Here is a 21,263-nt window from a genome sequence, read left to right on the forward strand (position 1 = left end):
TTTGAAGACATCCAGATGGCCAACAGACACATGAAAAAGTGCTCCATATCACTCGGCATCAGGAAAATACAAATCAAAACCACAATGAGATATCACCTCATGTCAGTCAGAATGGCTAAGTTTAACAAGTCAGGAAATGACAGATGCTGGTGAGGATGCAGAAAAAGGGGAACCTTCCCACACTTGGTGGGAATGCAAGCTGGTGCAACCACTCTGGAAACAGCATGGAGGTTCCTCAAAATGTTGAAAATAGAACTGCCCTATGACCCAGAAATTGCACTACTGGGTATTTACCCTAGAGACACAAACGTAGTGATCCGAAGAGGCACGTGCACCCGAATGTTTATAGCAGCAATGTCTACAATAGCCAAACTATGGAAAGAACCTAGATGTCCATTAACAGATGAATGGATAAAGAAGATGTGGTATATATACCCAATGGAATACTATGCAGCCATCAAAAGAAATGAAATCTTGCCATTTGCAATGACGTGGATGGAACTAGAGGGTATCATGCTTAGCGAAATAAGTCAATTAGAGAAAGACAACTATCATATGATCTCCCTGATATGAGGAAGTGGAGATGCAACATGGGGGCATTAATGGGGTAGGAGAAGAATAAATGAAACAAGATGGGATTGGGAGGGAGACAAATTATAAGTGACTCTTAATCTCACAAAACAAACTGAGGGTTGCTGGGGAGAGGGGGGTTGGGAGAAAGGAGGTTGGGTTATGGACATTGGCGAGGGTATGTGCTATGGTGAGTGCTGTGAAGTGTGTAAACCTGGCATTTCACAGACCTGTACTCCTGGGGATAAAAATATATTACATGTTTATAAAAAATTTAAAAAAAAAAAAGAAACGGTTTGTGGCTGCTGTAGTGGGGAAAGTGCCGTGGTCCCTGAAAAGGGCAAGAAACAGTCTAGCATATAGGGGAGAACACAGGGAAAATGAATCACCATTGCAGTTGGCTTGGAAAGTTAGAGAAGCCAAATTTAATGACTCTAGCAACAGTGGGTCTTAAACCCTGGAGTTTTTAAAGGTCAGTAGGCACAACTGGGATAGAGCTTGGAGGACATTGCTCTGTTCTTGGAGAGAAAGCATGAAAAAAACCATGGATGTCCAGCTATGTGAAGAGCACCTTCGGTACACAGTGGAAAGGTTATTTGCTCATCTCAGAGTGGTATTCATGGAGAAAGTCCTCCGGGAATAAAGGAACTGGTCAACATCATTTACCTCCCCTACCTATCAGCATAAGCACAGGCCCACCTACAGGAGCCAGTCCAGTGCCAACTCTACCTAAACTCCTTACACCAATAACTGCTTACCCATAATCTGGTGGAACACCCATTCCCAGTTACATTTGCTTCAGTCCCAGCCTTGTGGCCTCCTACCCCAAACCACCAGCCCAAACCATTGCCCACACCAATGCAGGAGTTTGCAGAGCCTCATTTCTAGCAGCACTGGAAACAGGTCTCATTTAACAAGCAGACCAAGGTATGTCTAATTTAAACTTGCCATATTCAGGTCAGGGACCAATCACTCCCCACAACAGGCCAGGAGAGTTTCTGTAGATGACTGGCCTAAAGGATAAAGCAAGACAAAGCAGGAGTACACACAGCACACAGTGGAGACACTCCTGGAACTGTAATGCCCTCAGAATGGGGGCACTACATGGAAGAACATGTAGTACATGGACTACTACATGAACTACAGGAACTCTTCTTCATAAGGCCATTACCCTCAAGAAGAGGAGAAATAGCTGACTTTCTTAACACAGAGAAAGAAGTACAGAGACTTATACTGAAATGATAAAGAAATTTATCACAAATGAAAGAATGGGACAAAGCCATTGCCAGAGATCTAAGCAAAGTGGAGTATTTAAAGCAACGATAAGATGGCTTCACAAACAAATTCTACCAAACATTTAAAGAAGAATTAATACCTATTCTTCTCAAGCTATTCCAAATAATAAAAGAGGAAGGAAAACTTCCAAATTAATTTTATGAGACCAGCATTACCCTGATATCAAAACCAGATTAAGATACCACTAAAATAGAGAACTACAGTGCAATATTCCTGATAAACATACATGCAAAATCATTAACAAAATACTAGCAAATTGAATCTAACAATAAATTCAAAAATCATTCACCACAATCAAATGGGGTTTTTATTATTTTTTTTTTAATTTTTTATTAAAATATAATGTATTATTTGGCCCAGGGGTACAGGTCTGTGAATCATCAGGCTTACACACTTCACAGCACTCACCATAGCTCATACCCTCCCCAATGTCCATAATCCAGCCATCCTATCCTTATCCCCCCCCACCCGTCAGCAACCCTCAGTTTATTTCATGAGATTAAGAGTCTCTTATGGTTTGTCTCCCTCCCAATCCCATCTTGTTTCATTTTTTTCCTTCCTTATGCCCCTACAGCCCCCTGCCCTGCCTCTCAAATTCCTCATATCAGAGAGATGATATGTCAAATGAGATTTATTCCTGGGCTGCAAGGGTGACACAATACTCACAAATCAATCAACTTGCTATATCACATAAATAAAAGAGGATAAGAACCATCTAATCATTTCAACTGATGTAGGAAAAGCATTTGACAAAGTACAATATATATTCAAGATAAAAGCCCTCAACAAAGTAGGTTTAGATTGAAAATACCTCAACATAATAAAAGCCACATATAAGAAACCTACAGCTAACATCATACTCAAAGGGGGAAAACTAAGAGCTTTCCCCTAAGGTCAGGAACAAGACAACAGTATTCACTCTCACCACTTTTATTCAACATAGTACTGAAAGTCACAGCCACAGCAATCAGATAATGAAAAGAAATGAAAGGCATCACAAAGCAGTAAAGAAGAAGCAAAACTTTCACTCTTTAAAGATGACATGTTACATTATATAGAAAACCTGAAAAACTCCACAAAAATTACTAGAACTGATACACAAATTCAGTCAAGTTGCAGGATACAAAATCAATGTACAGAAATCCCCTTCATTTCTATACACTAATACTGAATTAGCAGAAAGAAAAATTAAGAAAGCAATCCCATTTACAATTGCACCAAAAATAATAAGATACCTAGGAATAAGCTTAAATAAAGAGGTGAAAGACTCGTACTCTGAAAACCATAAAACACTGATGAGAGAAACTGAAGATGACACAAGGAAATGGAAAGATATTCTGTGCTCACAGATTGGAAGAAGAAATATTGTTAAAATGTCTATACTGCCCAAAGAAATCTACACATTTAATGTAACCCCTATCAAAATACCAACAGCATTTGTCACAGAACTAGAACAAAAAGTACTAAAATGTGCATGAAACAACAAAAGACTCTGAATAGCCAAAGCAATCTTGAAAGAGAAAAGCAAAGCTGGAGGTATCATAATTCTGGACTTCAAGTTATATTACAAAACTGTAGTAATCAAAACAAAAATAATCACATAGATCAATGGAACATAGTAGAAAACTGACCAACTATATGGTCAATTATTCTTTGACAAAACAGGAAAGAATACCCAATGGAAAAATTACAGTGTCTTCAACAAGTGGTGTTGGGAAAACTGGAGAGCAACATACAAAAGAAAGAAACTGGAGCACTTTATTGCACTATAAACAAAAATAAATTCAAAGTGGATTAAATGTGACACCTAAATACATAAAATACCAGAAAAGAACACAGGCAGTAACCTCTTTGACACCATCCAAAGCAATTTTTCTCTGGATATGTCTCCTGAGGCAAAGGAAACAAAAACAGAATTAAACTATTCAGACTACATCAGAGTAAACACCTTCTTCACAGCAAAGGGAACAATCAACAAAACTAAAAGAAAACCTACAGAGTGGGAGAATATATTTGCTAGTGACATAGCCAATAAAGGGTTAGTATCCAAAATATATAGAGAACTTACATAACTCAACATTCAAAAAACAAATAATCCAGGGGCGCCTGGGTGGCTCAGTGGGTTAAAGCCTCTGCCTTCGCCTCGGGTCATGATTCCAGGGTCCTGGGATCGAGCCCCATATTGGGCTCTCTGCTCAGCAGGGAGCCTGCTTCCCTTCCTCTCTGTCTGCCTCTCTGTCTGCCTCTCTGCCTACTTGTGATCTCTGTCTGTCAAATAAACAAAATCTTAAAAAAAAAACAAATAATCCAATTAAAAATGGGCATAAGATATGAACTGACAATTCTCAGAAGACATCTTAATGGTCAACCAACATATAAAAAGGTGCTCAACATCACTCAGCATCAGGGAAGTGCAAATTAAAACCACAGTGAGATACAACCTCACACCTGTTGGAATGGCTAAAATTAACTCAGGAAACAATAGATGTTGGTGAGGATGTGGAGAAAGGGGAACACTCTTGCACTGTTGGTGATAATGCAAACTGGTACAGCCACTGTGGAAAACAGTATGGAGCTTCCTCAGAAAGTTAAAAATAGATCTATCCTGTGATGCAACAATTGTACTACTGGGTACTTACCCAAAGAATACAAAAACACTAATTCAAAGTACACATGTACCCCCAAGTGTATAGCACCATAATTTACAATAGCTAAATTATGGAAGCAGCCCATATGTACATGGATTGATGAATGGATAAAGAAGAAATGATATACATATACATTGGAATATTACTCCTCAGCAGTAAAAAAGAATAAAATCTTGCCTTTTACAACTATAAGGATGGAACTAGAGAGTATAATGATAAGTGAAATGTTAGTCAGAGAAAGACAAACACCATATGGCTTCACTCACATGTATAATTTGAAAACAAAAAAAATGAGCAAAGGGGGAAAAGAATGAGAGAAAGAGACACACATTAAGAAAGAGACTCTTTTTAAAAAGATTTATTTACTTATTTTCGAGACAGAGTGTGTAAGTGGGGGCAGTGGCAAAGTGAGAGGGAGAGGGAAAGAAGCAGACTTCTCACAGAGTGTGAAGCTGGACATGGGGCTCAAACTCATGACTCTGAGACCATAACCTGAGTTGAAATCAAAAGCCAGACACCTAACCAACTGAGCTAACCTGACACCCCAAGGAGACTCTTTATTATAGAGAACAAACTGATGGTTACCAGAGCAGTTGGGGTGGGCATATGGGTTAAATAAGTGAAAGGGATTAAGGAGTACACTTATGATGAGCACTGGATGATATATGGAATTGGTGAATTACTATATTGTACACCTGAAACTAATATAACACTGTAGTGTTAACAAACTGGAATTAAAATAAAAACTTAAACCTAAATAAAAGAAAAAAAAATCTGTTCAGCCAGATGCCATTTTATTTTATTTTTTTTAAATATTTTATTTATTTATTTGACAGACAAAGATCACAAGTAGACAAGAGAGGCAGGCAGAGAGAAGTGGGAGTGGGGGGAAGCAGGCTCCCTGCTGAGCAGAGAGCCCGATGCGGGGCTTGATCCCAGGACCATGAGATCATGACCCGAGCCGAAGGCAGAGGCTTTAATCCACTGAGCAACCCAGGCGCCCCCAGATGCCATTTTAAACTCGTTGTCCATATGGAAATTATTAGAATCTTTTTTTTTTTTCAATGAGTGGAGGACAGGACAACTGTGGATATGTTGATAGAAAAGAGGGCATGGAAAGCTTCTGCACAGCAAAGGAAAGAGTCAACAAAACAAAGAGGCAAACCATGGAATAGGAGAAGATATTCACAAATGACACTACAGACAAAGGGCTGATATCCAAGATCTATAAAGAACTCCTCAAAGTCAACAATCACAAAACAGATAATCACGTCAAAAAATGGGCAGAAGACATGAACAGACAATTCTCCAAAGAAGACATACAAATGGCTAACAGACACATGAAAATATGTTCATCATCACTAGCCATCAGGGAGATTCAAATCAAAACCACATTGAGATACGACCTCACACCAGTTGGAATGGCCAAAACTACCAAGACAGTAAACAACAAGTGTTGGAGAGGATCTGGAGAACAGGGAACCTTCTTATACTGTTGGTGGGAATGCAAGTTGGTGCAGCCAGTTTGGAAAACAGCGTGGAGATTCCTTAAGAAATTAAAAATAGAATTACCCAGGACACCTGGGTGACTCAGTCATTAAGTGTCTGCCTTCAGCTCAGGTCATGATCGCAGGGTCATGGCATTGAGCCCCGCGTTTGGCTCTCTGCTCACCCAGAAGGCTGCTTCTCCCTCTCCCACTCCCCCTGCTTGTGTTCCCTCTCTTGTTCTGTCTCTTTCTGTCAAATAAATAAATAAAATCTTAAAATAAAAAAAAAAAACAGTGCTACCCTATGATCCTGCAATTGCAGAGCTGAGATGCCCTTCAGTGGACGAATGGATAAAGAAGATACTGTCCATATATATGAAGGAATATTACACCTCCATCAGAAAGGATGAATACCCAACTTTTGTATCAACACAGACAGGACTGGAGGAGATTATGCTGAGTGAAATAAGTCAAGCAGAGAAAGCCAATTATCATATGGTTTCACTTACTTGTAGAGCATAAGAAATAACATGGAGGACATTAGGAGAAGGAAAGGAAAATTAAATTGGGGGAAATCAGAAGGGGAGATGAACCATGAAAGACTGTGGACTCTGAGAAATAAACTGGGGGATTTGGAAGGGAAGGGGTGGAGGTATGGGTGAGCCTGGTGGTGGATATTAAGGAGGGCACATTTTGCATGGAGCAGTGGGTGTGGTGCATAAAAAATGAATATTGGAAAACTGAAAAAATAAAATTAAATTTAAAAAAAAAGAAAAGAGAGGCTGATGGAGCAGGGATGTCTCATCTGCAATTACATTGACATTTACCAAGCCAAGAGGCTGTTCCTATTATTATCTGCGTTTTTTGCTCAAATACCAGTCTGTGTTTAAGGATGGTAACTTGCTTTGAGAGAAAAGGCAAGGACAATGCCCTTGACTCCAAAGTCAGTGACCTTATCTCCATAATCTAGGTTGGTCTCTTAAACTCTTAAAACTTTATTTCAACCTCTGGGTGATTTTAATAGATCACATAGCAAAATATCTAGGGAGCATATTACCTGACTCCAGGACATGGGCAATAATTAGAAAAAAATACAAGTTATTGTAGACTTGTCTTTGAATGTTACAGCCTATTCAATCCCAGCCTTCATCCTGGTTTATTCAAACTAGAGTCTGAAATCTTGCACCTGAACATAATTAGGTCAGATTGAGATGAAATCAATCAGGGCAAGGAAAAGTCAATCAAAAACAGGACAAAATTATCCTAAGGGTATTGTTACTAGTTTTCAAATCAATGATGAGAAATAGAGAAACAGAGAGAAAAATATAAAATTTCTTTGGACTGGCAAAAAAATGTTAACTAAAAATTATCTCTATGTGGTACACACACACACACACACACACACACACACACACACACAAGGGAATACTATGCAGCCATCAAAAGAAATGAAATCTTGCCATTGGCAATAATGTGGATGGAACAAGAGGGTATTATGCTGAGCGAAATAAGTCAATCAGAGAAAGACAATTATCATATGATCTCTCTGATACTAGGAATTTGAGAGGCAGAGTCGGGTATTTGGGGGGTTGGGAAGGAAAAAATGAAACAAGATGGGATCAAGAGGGAAACGAACCATAAGAGACTCTTAATCTCACAAAACAGAAGGTTGCTAGGGGGAGGAGGTTGTGGAGAGGGCGGTGGGTTATGGACATTGGGAGGGTATGTGATATGGTGAGTGCTATAAATTGTGTAAGCCTGATGATTCACAGACCTGTACCCCTGGGGCAAATAATATATTATATGTTAATAAAAATAATTAATTTAAAAAATGAGAAAACAGTCTCTCTAAAATGATTTGTAATACTGATTCTTTATATGCTTATAGTTTACTACTGAAATTTGAAGAACTCACTAATTTTGTTTTTCACTTATAACTGAGGCCATATCAGTGTACTTTTAAAAAAGATATATGACAGATGAAATTATTAGTACCAAACTGTTGCTCATCACAAATATTAAAACAATATCTTTTTACCCTGTACAGTGCACCATATATGCTGTATCTCTAAAAATGAAGTTATTTTCTTACATGCTATTTGCAGAAGAAAAAACTCTTTTGACTTAACCAAAATATTTAATGACTATTATATTAAACATTATATACATAACACACTAATACTAAAGCAGTACATGGGTACCTGGATGGCTCGGTTGGTTAAGCCTCTGCCTTCCACAGGTCATGATCCCAGGGTCCTGGGATCAAGTCCCACACTGGGCTCCCTGCTTCTCCCTCTCCCTCTGTTGTTCCCCCTAACTTGTGTACTCGTTTGATCTCTCTCTCTCTCTCTCTCTTCTTCTCTCTCTCTGTCAAATAAATAAAGTCTTTAAGAAAAAGCAGTACACAAAACATGGTTTAACGTCATTGAAAAAAATTAAAATAAAAACCCAAATTCAGGGAAGCAGACAAACCTTTGAAACACAATTACAGCTACCATAATTGTTTCAGAGCAGGATACCCTTTGGGACTGTAGCCAAATTCTAAGGGCTTCATTAATTTGTCCTGATGGTATAGGATGCTACAGAGAGCCATCATAAAGTACCAGGATCCAACAGAGAGAAGACAGAAATAGGCCTGCATCCAAGACTATCTAGGTAAAGATCCTTATCAAGGGCTGTTGTCACAGTAGAAACCACTTAGAAAATCTGTTTAGTTTTTTAAAATGAATTTGGTCTGCATTTTCTGAGCAGTCTCTTGACACATCTATTTTAAATGAAATTCACAAAAAATTTCACCCCAGTTGTAGTTTAATGAAAAAATTGGCAAAACCCTGGAGCCTCCAACCACAGTGAATCATGGAAAAAATAAATCAACTTGCCTTCATTCATGGTAACATGGAAACAGAAAAAATCAGTTTCAAATGCTTCTCCTTATAATACGCTAACAAGCTAAAGAGTTATGGGTTTATTTTAGACCTTCTTGGATAAATACTAATGGTAATCAAAATAACAAAAATGAATAAATTCTGATCACATAAACCACACTTTAATATAATAGAAGGAAAGTGTGTGTGTGTGTGTGTGTGTGTGTGTGTGTGTGTGTGTGTGTAAGTGTAAGTGTAAAATACTGATATTAAACAAAGAATGTCTTGTGGGTTATTTCAAATGGTTATTTCTCAGTAAGTCAATGCTTCATTGAGCAGGGAATCACGCGTGGTCTTAGGACCATTGGGGTCACAAAAAGACTGTGAGTGCCTGAGAGTGGCAGAGCTCCCAGGTATAGGAGGTTGGAAGCCTGCAGGAAAGATGGAGCTAAGGAGTGGGCTCTCAGCTTGGGGTTGCCATAAACCATAATCTGAGACAAAGTTGTACCAATTCTCTTAGAGCAGGGACCCCACAAGTGGCATATCTGGGGAGACCCCCCTTTCCTCCAACAGGAGGAGCAGCATGGGAGTGCACTGCAGGAATCTGCTGAGTTTGGAGACTCCAAACAGGGCTATGTGCCAGAGAGAGGAACACTCGGTCACAGGCTGGGTGAGCTCAGAGTGCAGCCAGAGATCAGGGAGACAGGAGTGATTGATTACTTTTCTCTGAGGGCTCACTGAAGATGGGGCTCTGGAGCTCTCAGCTCCTCTGGGGCTGGAGATTGGGAGGCCATCATTTTCATTCTGATCTTCCAGAGCTGTATGGAAAGGTTTCAGGGGAAAAAAACTACTGAGAGAAGGGGCGCCTGGGTGGCTCAGTGGGTTAAGCCGTTGCCTTCGGCTCAGGTCATGATCTCAGGGTCCTGGGATCGAGCCCTGCATCGGGCTCTCTGCTCAGCAGAGAACCTGCTTCCTCCTTTCTCTCTGCCTGCCTCTCTGCCTGCTTGTGATCTCTCTCTGTCAAATAAATAAATAAAAAATTTAAAAAAAAAAGGGGGGGGCGCCTAGGTGGCTCAGTGGGTTGGGCCGCTGCCTTTGGCTCAGGTCATGATCTCAGAGTCCTGGGATCAAGCCCCGCATCGGGCTCTCTGCTCAGCGGGGAGCCTGCTTCCTCCTCTCTCTCTGCCTGCCTCTTTGCCTGCTTGTGATCTCTCTGTCAAATAAATAAATAAAAATCTTTAAAAAAATACTGAGAGCAAACCCAAGCTGATTATTTAGCCTGGCCCCTGGCAAGGGTGGTGCAATTCAAAATTGGGTAAAGATATTTGAGAATCACTGCAACAGGTCTTTCCCCCAGAAGGTCAGCAAGAACATCCAGCCAAGACAAAGCTTACTGACAATGAAAACTGCAAAACACCAGCACAAGGGGAATACAGCACATAGAATTCATGGGTTTTTTCTCATGATTCTTTAGTCTTTCAAAGTTACCTTTTTTTTATTTTAATTTTTTTCCTTTTCAATTTTTTAAAAAAATTTTCCCTTCTTTTAACCTATTTTATCTTATCAATACCTTTTTAAAACTCCTTTTATTTTCATTTCTATACTCATATTCTATCTCTTCACTGTATTTAACCTTATTTTTTGTATACATATAAGTTTTTTTCTTTAAAATTTTGGGATACAGTTTCTTCTAACAGACCAAAATATACCCGAAATCTAGCATATGGCTTTGTTCTAATATCCAGCCTGATCACATTCTCTCCTTTTTTCCTTTCTTTTTTCAACCAACTTCTTATCTTACCAATTTATTTTTAATGTCATTTTAAATTTTATCTTTATAGTCATATTCCATCCTTCCATCTCATATCTTTCTTTCTTTCTTTAAAATTTTGAGAGGTAGTTTTTTTCTAACATACCAAACTATACCCGGAATCAAGTGTGTGTCTCTGTTCTATCCACCAGCTAATCATTTTTTTTCCATTCCTCTCCCCCTGGTTTTGGGTCTCTTTTAATTTGGTTAGTGTATATCCTTTTGAGGTCATTGTTACTGCTTTAGCATTTTTTTCTCTCATTCATTGACTCTCCTGTGACCAGAATGATAAGGCAGAAAAAAAAAAAAAAAAGAAGAAGAGGCAGTACCAACAGCTAGGGACCTAATCATTATGGACATTAGTCATATGGCAGAACTAGAGTTAATATTGAGACTTAAAGATGCTAGCTGGACTTGAAAAAAACATAGGAGATACTAGAGAATCCTTTCTGAGGAAATAAAATCCCCTTCTGGAGAAATAAAAGAATTAAAATCTAACTCAGTTAAAATAAAAAAAGCTATTAGTGAGGTGCAATAAAAAGTGGAGTCTCTTTCTGTTAGGATAAATGAGGCAGAAGAGAGAATTAGTGATACAGAAGACCAAATGATGGAAAATAAAGAAGCCGAGAAACAGAGAGATAAACAACTACTGGACCATTAGGGGAGAATTTGACAGATAAAGGATACCATAAGACAAAACAATATTAGAATAATTGGGATCCCAGAAGAAGAAGAAAGAGAGAGAGGAGCAGAAGGTATATTGGAGCAAATTATAACAGAGGGCTTCCCTAGTTTGGGAAGGAAACAGGCATCAAAATCCAGGAAGCATAGAGAACTCTCCTCAAAATCAAGAAAAATAGGAATATTTGATTGGCACCAGACCAATCCACAGAGACCTGGAAGGCCAGAAAGGACTGTCATGATATATTTAGAGCACTGAATGAGAAAAATATGCAGTCAAGAATACTATACCCAGCTAGCCTGTCACTGAAAATAGAAGGAGAAATAAAAAGCTTCCAGGACAAACAAAAATTAAAGGAATTTGCAAACACCAAATAAGCCCTACAGGAAATATTGAAAGGGATCCTCTAAGCAAAGAGAGAGCCTAAAAGTAACATAGACCAGAAAAGAACAGAGCCAATATACAGTAACAGTCACCATATAGGCAATACAATGGCATTAAATTCATATCTTTCTGTAGTTACTCTGAACGTAAATAGGCTAAATGCTGAAATCAAAAGACACAGCCACTTTGGAAAACAGTGTGGAGATTCCTTAAGAAAATAAAAATAGAGCTTCCCTATGACCCTGCAATTGCACTACTGGGTATTTACCCCAAAGATACAGATGTAGTGAAAAGAAGGGTCATCTGTACCCCAATTGTTCATAGCAGTAATGGCCACAGTCGCCAAACTGTGGAAAAAAACAAGATGCCCTTCAATGGATGAATGGATAAGGAAGATGTGGTCCACATACACTATGGAGTATTATGCCTCCATCACAAAGGATGAATACCCAACTTTTGTATCAACATGGACAGGACTGGAAGAGATTATGCTGAGTGAAATAAGTCGAGCAGAGAGAGTCAATTATCTTATGGTTTCACTTATTTGTGGAGCATAAGAAATAACATGGAGGACATGAGGAGATGGAGAGGAGAAGGGAGTTGGGGAAAATTGGAGGGGGAGATGAACCATGAGAGACTATGGACTCTAAAAAACAATCTGAGGGTTTTGGAGGGACGGGGGGTTGGAGGTTGGGTGAGCTTGGTGGTGGGTATTATGGAGGGCACATATTGCATGGAAAACAGGGTGTGGTACATAAACAATGAATTCTGGTACACTGAAAATAAATTTAAAAAATAAATAAAAATTAAAAAAAAAAAAAACAGAGACAGAGTATCAGAATGCATACAAAAAACGAGACCCATCAATATGCTGTCTGTAAGAGACTCATGATAGCCCAAAGACACTTCCAGTTTGAGAGTGAGGGGTTGGAAAACCATTTACCATGCCAATGGACATCAAAAGAAAACTGGGGTGGCAATCCTTGTATAAAACAAAATAGATTTTAAGCCAAAGCCTATAATAAGAGATGAGGAAGGACACTGTATCATACTTAAAGGGTCTGTCCAAAAGGAATATTGAACAATTTTAAATATCTATGCCCTAACATGGGATCAGCCAATCGTATAAAACAATTAATAACAAAATCAAAGAAACACATCGACAATAATAGTAGGGGACTTTAACAAGCCCTCACTGAAATAGATCATCTAAGCAAAAGATCAACAAGGAAATAAAGGCTTCAAATGACACTCAGGACCAAATGAACATCACAGATGTATTCAGAACATTCCATCCCAAAGCAACAAAATACATATTCTTTTCTAGTGCACATGGAACATTCTCCAGAATGGATTATATTTTGGGTCACAAATCAGGTCTCAAAAGGTACCAAAAGATTGGGATAATTCCCTGCAACTTTTCAGACCACAGTGTTTTGAAACTAGACCTTAACCACAAGAGGAAAGTAGAAACGAACTCAAATTCATGGAGGCTAAAAAGCATCTTACTTTTTAATGATTGGGTCAACCAGGAAATTAAAGAAGAATTTTTAAAAATTCATAGAAACAAATAAAAATGAAAACACAACTGTTCAAAATCTTTGGGATGCAACAAAGGCAGGCCTAACAGGAAAATATATGGCAATACAAGCCTTCTCAAGAAACAAGAAAGGTCTCAAATACACAATCTAATCCTACACATAAACGAGTTGGAGAAAGAGCAATAAAGAAAGCCTAAACCCAGCAGAAGAAGAGAAATAATAAAGATTAGGGAAGAAATCAATGAAATAGAAACCAAAAGAACAGTAGAACAAATCAACAAAACTAGGAACTGGTTCATTGAAAAAAAAATTAAGATTGATAAACCCCTGGCCAGACTTATCAAAAAGAAAAGAGAAAGGACCCAGAGTAATGAAATCATGAATGAAAAAGGAGAGATCACAACCAATACCAAATAAATACAATTATACAAACATATTAGGAGCAACATATACACCAGTAAACTAGACAATCTAGAAGAATTGGATGCATTCCTAGAGACATATAAACTAGCAAAACTGAACCAGGAAGAAATAGGAAACCTGAAAAGACCCATAACCAGTAAGGAGATTGAAGCAGTCATCAAAAATCTCCCAACAAATGAGAGCCCAGGGCCAGATGGCTTCCCAGGGGAATTCTACCAAACATTTAAAGAAGAATTAATTCCTATTCTCCTGAAACTGTTCCAAAAAATTGAAATGGAAGGAAAACTTCCAAACTCATTTTATGAGGCCAGCATCACCTTGATCCCAAAAACAAAGACCCCATCAAAAAAGAGAATTATAGACCAATATCCTTGATGAACATAGATGCAAAAATTCTCACCAAAATACTAGCCAATAGGATACAACAGTACATTAAAAGGATTATTCACCACAACCAAGTGGGATTTACTCCTGTGCTACAAGGTTGGTTCAACATCCACAAATCAAACAATGTGATACAATACATTAATAAAAGAAAGAACAAGAACCATAAGGTACTTTCAATAGAAGCTGAGAAAGTATTTGATAAAGTACAGCATCCTTTCTTGATCAAAACTCTTCAAAGTGTAGGGATAGAGGGGGACATACCTCAATATCATCAAAGCCATCTATGAAAAACCCACTGCAAATATCATTCTCAATGGGGAAAAACTGAGAGCTTTTCTACTAAGGTCAGGAACACGGCAGGGATGTCCATTATCACCACTGCTATTCAACATGGTACTAGAAATCCTAGCCTCAGCAATCAGACAACAAAAAGAAGTAAAAGGCATCTGAATCAGCAAAGAGGAAGTCAAACTCTCACTCTTTGCAGATGATATGATACTTTATGTGGAAAACACAAAAGACTCCACTCCAAAACTACTAGAACCCATACAGGAGTTCAGAAAAGTGTCAGGATATAAATCAATGCACAGAAATCAGTTGCATTTCTATACACCAACAAGACAGTAGAAAGAGAAATTAAGGGGTCAATATCATTTACAATTGCACCCAAAACCATTAGATACCTCAGAATTAGTCTAACCAAAGAGGCAAAGAATCTGTACTCAGAAAACTATAAAGTACACATGAAAGAAATTGAGGAAGACACAAAGAAATGGAAAAACGTTCCATGCTCATGGATTGGAAGAACAAATATTGTGAAAATCTCTATGCTACCTAGAGCAATCTACACATTTAATGGAATCCCTATCAAAATACCATCATTTTTTGTCAAATAAATGGAGCAAATAGTCCTAAAATTTATATGGAACCAGAAAAGACCCCAAATAGCCAGAAGAATGTTGAAAATGATACCAAAGTTGGCAGCATCACAATTCCAGTATTCAAGCTCCATTACAAAGCTGTAATCAACAAGACAATATGGTACTGGCACAAAAACAGACACATGGATCAATGGAACAGAATAGAGAGCCCAGAAATGGACCTTCAACCCTCAATCATAGAGTTGAGGGTCTATGATCAACTAATCTTCAACAAACCAGGAAAGAATGTCCAATGGAAAAAAAGGATAGTTTCTTCAACAAATGGTGTTGGAAAATTGGACAGCCACATGCAGAAGAATGAAACTGGACCATTTCCTTATACCATAGATAAAAATAGACCCAAAATGGATGAAAGACTTCAATGTGAAACAGGAATCCATCCAAATCCTTGAAGGAATACAAGCAGCCACCTCTTCTACCTCGGCCAGAACTTCTTCCAAGAAACTTCGCCAAAAGCAAGGGAAATACAGATCAAAACTGGTCAGGCAATGACAGGTGTTGACGGGGATGCCAAGAAAGGGGAACCCTTGCATTCCTACCAACAGTGTAGGAAGTTTCCCCTTTCTCCGCATCCCTGTCAACACCTGTCATTTCCTGACTGGTTAATTTTAGCCATTCTGACTGGTGGAAGGTGGTATTTCACTATGGTTTTGATTTGTATTTCACTGATGCCGAGGGATTATGAGCACTTTTCCATGTGACTGTTGGCCATTTAGATGTCTTCTTTGCAGAAACGAACACTAACATGGAAGAAGCAGAGGAATAAATTGGAGACCCAGAAGACAGTAATGGGAACTAATCAAAGTAAACAAAAAAGAGAAAAAAAGATCTATCCAAGACCTGAATAGAGATAGGAAACTAAATGACTCTATCAATTGTAATATTCACATTATAGGAGTCCCAGAAAAAGAGTGGAAATTTTATTTGAAGACATAGTATTTGAAAACTTCTGTAATCTGGGGAAGGAAACAGACATCCAGATCCAGAAGCAGAGAGAATTCCCATCAAAATAAAAAAAAAAAAAAAGGAGACCCACACTAAGATACTTTAAAATTAAATTGGCAAATATAATAATAAAGAAAAAAAATTAAGTGGCAAGACAAAAGAAGATAGTAACTTAAGGGAAAACCTGTAAGACTAGCAGGAGATTTTTCAATAGAAACTTTGCAAACCAGAAGAGAGAGCCATGATATATTCAAAGTGCTAGATGGGGAAAAAAATCTGCAACCAAGAATACTCAATACAGCAAGGCTGTCATTCAGAATAGGTGGAGAGATAAAGTTTCCCAGACAAACAAAACTAAAGGAGTTCATGACTACTAAACCAGCCCTGCCAGAAATATTAAAGGGGACTGTTTGAGTGGAAATCATAGAATAAAAGTGACAGTATGAAGGTGGGAAACACAAAAGCAGTAAAAATATATTTTTCTATAGTCAGTGAAGAAATTCACAAAAAAATGTATAAAATATAATACATATACCCAAAACGTGGGGAGGAGAGGAGGAAAAATGGTTTCAAACTTAAACTATCAACTTAATATACACTGGTAATGATGAAGAGATTACATATAAACAATGTTAATCATATATCAAAAACCACTAATAAATATGCAAAGAATAAAAGAAAGAAAACCAAATACATCACTAAAGAAAATCATCAAAGCATAAAATAGAGAAAGACAACAAAGGATCAGAGAAAATCTTCAGACACAACCACAAAACAAATAATAAAATGACAATGAATACATATCTATCTATAATTACTTTGAATGTAAGTGTAATAAATGGCCCCATGAAAAGACACAGGGTGACATAAAGGGTTAAAAAAAAAACTAGACCCATCTATATGGTGCCTACAAGAGACTCATTTCAGACCTAAAGACACCTGCAGCTTGAAAGTGAGGGGATGGAGAAACTTCTATCTGGCATGTGGTTGTCAAAAGAAAGCCAGAGTAGCAACACTTATTTCAGACAAACTAGACTTAAAAATTAAGACTATGAAAAAAGACAAAAAAGGGCATTATACCATAATAAAGGGGAAACTCCAACAAGAAGACATAACAATTATAAATATTTAAGCACCCAATAAAAGAGCACCCAAATATATAAAAATCTTAATGGAAAACATAAAGAAACTAGTTTATAATAATACAATAATGGCCCCACTTACAACAATAAACAGGTCATCTAAACAGCAAATCAACAAGAAATCGATGGCTTTGAATGACAGATAGAAACAGATGGATTTGACAGATATATTCAGAGTATTCCATCCTAAAATAGCAGGAAAGAAATTCTTTTGAAATGCACAAGGAACATTCTCCAGAATAGATTGTGTAATAACCCATAAAGGAAGCCTCAACTAATTAAAGAACATCAAAGCTATACCATGCATCTTTTCTGACCACAAGACCATGAAACTAGAAGTCAACAACAACAATGAAAAAAATCTGGGAAGATCACAAACACATGGAGTTTAGATGACATTCTACAAAACAATGCATGGGTCAAACAGGAAAAAAAGAAAAAAATTAAAAACTAAATGAAAAAAAAAAGAAAAAGAAAATAAAAACACAATGGTCCAAAACTTTTGGGATGCAACAGAAGCTGTTCTAAGAGGTAAATTTATAGCAATGTAGGCCTACCTCAGAAAGCCAAAAAATCTCAAATAAACAACCCATCCTTATGCTAAAAAGCTAGAAAAAGAAATACAACAAAAACTAAAACCAGCAGAAGAAAGGAAATAGCAAAAATTTGGGCAAAAATAAATGAATAGAAACTAAAAAACAAAAAAAAAAATCAATGAAACCAGGAGATGATTCTTTTAAAATATCAATAGAGTTGATAAATCTCTGCCCAGACATATCAAGGAAAAAAAAGAGAAAAACTCAAATAAATATAATCACAATAGAGAGAGGTGAAATAGCAGCTGACCACAACAGAAATACAAACAATTATAAGAGAATGTTATGAAAAACTATATATAAATAAATAAGAAAACAGAAAAGCAGTGGATAAATTCCTAGAAACATATAAACTTCCAAAGCTGAAACAGAAAGAAATTAAAAAAAAAAAAAATGAACAGAGTGACAAAAAGCAAATAAACTGAACTAGCAATCAAAAGTTCCCAACAAAAAAAGTGCAGGACCAATGGCTTCACAGATTAATTTTTCCAAACTTTTAAAGAAGAGTTAATACCTATTCTTCACAAATAATTCCAAAAAAATAAAAGTTGAAGGAAAACTTCTAAATTCATTCCATGAGACCAGTGCTAACTCGATAACAAGCTTAAAGACACCACTAAGAAAGACAACTGCAGTCCGATATTCCTGATGAACACAGACATTAAATCCTCAACAAAATACCAGCAAACTGGATTCAACATTACTTTAAAAAAGGTATTCACCACAATTGAGTGAGATTTATTCCTGGGTTGCAAGATTTATAATATTCCTGGGTTCAATATTTGCAAATCAATAAACATGATGCATCAAATTAATAGGAAAAAGGAAAGAAACATATGATGAGTTGACAGTCACAGAAAAAGCATTTGACCAAGTACAACGTCCATTCTTGATAAAAATTCTCAATAAAGTAGGTTTAGAAGGAACCATACCTCAACATAAGGGCCATATATGAATAACCCACAGTTAACATCATACTCAAAGGGGAAAACCTGAGAACTTTTCCCCTAAGGTTAGGAACAAGGATATCTTTACCACTTTTACTCAACATAGTACTGAAAGTCATAACCACAACAATTAGAAAACAAAAAGAAATAAAAGGCATCTGAATTGGTAAGGAATAAGTAAACTTTTGTTATTTGCAGATGACATGACACTATATAGAAAAAATGCAAAAGGCTACACCAAAAAACTGCTAGATCTGATGAACAAATTCAGTAAACTTGCAGGAACAAAGTCAATGTGCAAGAATCTGTTGCATTTCTATGCACTAATAATGAAGCAGTAGAGAGAAAAAATAAGAAAACAATCTCATTTACAACTGCACAAAAAATAAGACACCTAGGAATAAACTTGGCCAAAGAGAAGAAAACCGTGTACTCTGAACTACAAAACACTAATGAAAGAAGTTGAAGTTGACTCAAAAAAGTGGAAAGACATTCAATGCTCATGGATTAGAACAAATATTGTTAAAATGTTTATACTACCCAAAGCAATTAACACATTTTACGCAATCCCTATCAAAACACCACCAGCATTTTTCACAGAGCTGAAACATATAGTCCTAATATTGGTATGGAACTACAAAAGACCACAAATAGCCAATGCAATCTTGAAACAGAAACTCAAAGCTGGAGGAATCACAATTTCCAACTTCAAGTTATATTACAAAGCTGTAGTAATCAAAACAGTATGGTACTGGCACAAAAACAGACACATAGATCAGTAGGAAGGAGAAGAAAACCTAGGAATAAACCCACAACTATAAGGTCAATTAATCTTCAACAAAGCAGGGAAGAATATCCAATGGGAAAATTACAGTCTCTTGAACAAGCGGTGTTGGGAAAACTGGACAACACCATGCGAAAGAATGAAACTGGACCACTTTCTTATACCATACACAAACATAAATTCATAATCGATAAAAGACCTAAATATAAGACATTAAACTATAAAAATCCTAGGGGAGACCACAGACAGTAATCTCTTTGACATGAGTGGTAGCAACTTTTTCCAAATATGTATCCTGAGGCAAGGGAAACAAAAGCAAAAATCAACTATTGGGTCTTCATCAAAATTAAAAGTTTCTGATCAGCAAAAGAAACACAAATAAAAGGCAACCTACAGAATGGGAGAAGATATTTTCAAATGGCATATTCAATAAAGGGTTAATATCAAAAATAAAGAAAGAACTTATACAACTCAGCAGACAAGAAACAAATAATCCAATTACAAAAATGGTCAGAAGACATGAACAGATATTTCTCCAAAGAAGACATGCAGATAGTCAACAGACACATGAAATATGTTCATCATCACCTGCCATCAGAGAAATGCAAATAAAATTTCAATGAGATAACACCTCACACCTGTCAGAAAGTAAAAGCAACAGCACAAGAAACAATGGCTGCTTGTGAGGATGTGGAGAAAGGGGAACCCTCTTACACTGTGCAGCTGAAAACTGGTGCAGCCCCTGTGGAAAACAATATGAAGATTGCTCAAAAAATTAAAAATAGAACTACCTTACCATCCAGTGATCTTATTCCTGGGTACTTACCCCCAAAACACAAAACCACTATTTTTAAAGTGATACATGCACCCCAATGATTATAGTACCATTATTTTCATAGCCAAATTATGAAAGCAGCCTAAGTGTCCATTGATAGATAAATGGACAAAGAAAACACCATACATATATACATTAGAATATTATTCAGCCATAAAAAATAATGAAATCTTGCCATTTGCAATGACATGGATGAAGCTAGAGAGTATAATGCTAAGTGAAATAAGTCAGAGGAAGACTAATACCATATGACTTCATTCATATGTGGAATTTAAGAAACAGAACAAACAAGCAAAGGGAAAAAGAGAGAGAGACAGGTAAACCAAAAAACAGACTCTTAAATATAGAGAACAAATTGATAGTTACCAGAGGGTAGGTAGGTACCATGGGGGGATGGTTTAAAAAGTGATGTTGTTTGGGGTGCTTGGATAGATCAGTCATTAAGCATCTGCCTTTGGCCCAGGTCATGATCCCAGGGTCCTGAAATCAAGCCCCACATCAGGCTCCTTGATTGCTGGGAAGCCTTCTCCTTCTCCCACTTCCACTGCTGTGTTCCCTCTCTCACTGTGTCTCTGTCAAATAAATAAATAAAATCTTTTTTAAAAAGTGATGAAGTTTAAGGATTGCATTTGTCATGATGAGTATCTGGTGATGTATGGAATTGTTGTATTACTATATTGTACATCTGAAACTAATATAACACTGTAAGTTAAGAATACTGGCATTACAGCCATCAAAAGAAATGAAATCTTGCCATTTGCGACGATGTGGATGGAACTAGAGGGTATCATGCTTAGCAAAATAAGCCAATCAGGGAAAGACAACTATCATATGATCTCCCTGATATGAGGAAGTGGAGATGCAACATGGGGGGTTAAGGGGGTAGAAGAATAAATGAGACAAGATGGGATTGGGAGGGAGACAAACCATAAGTGACTCTTAATCTCACAAAACAAACTGAGGGTTGCTGGGGGGAGGGGG

The sequence above is a fragment of the Enhydra lutris genome, unplaced genomic scaffold, assembly GCF_002288905.1.
Source record: "Enhydra lutris kenyoni isolate GAN:26980312 unplaced genomic scaffold, ASM228890v2 scaffoldscaffold67, whole genome shotgun sequence".
Taxonomy (NCBI): domain Eukaryota; kingdom Metazoa; phylum Chordata; class Mammalia; order Carnivora; family Mustelidae; genus Enhydra; species Enhydra lutris.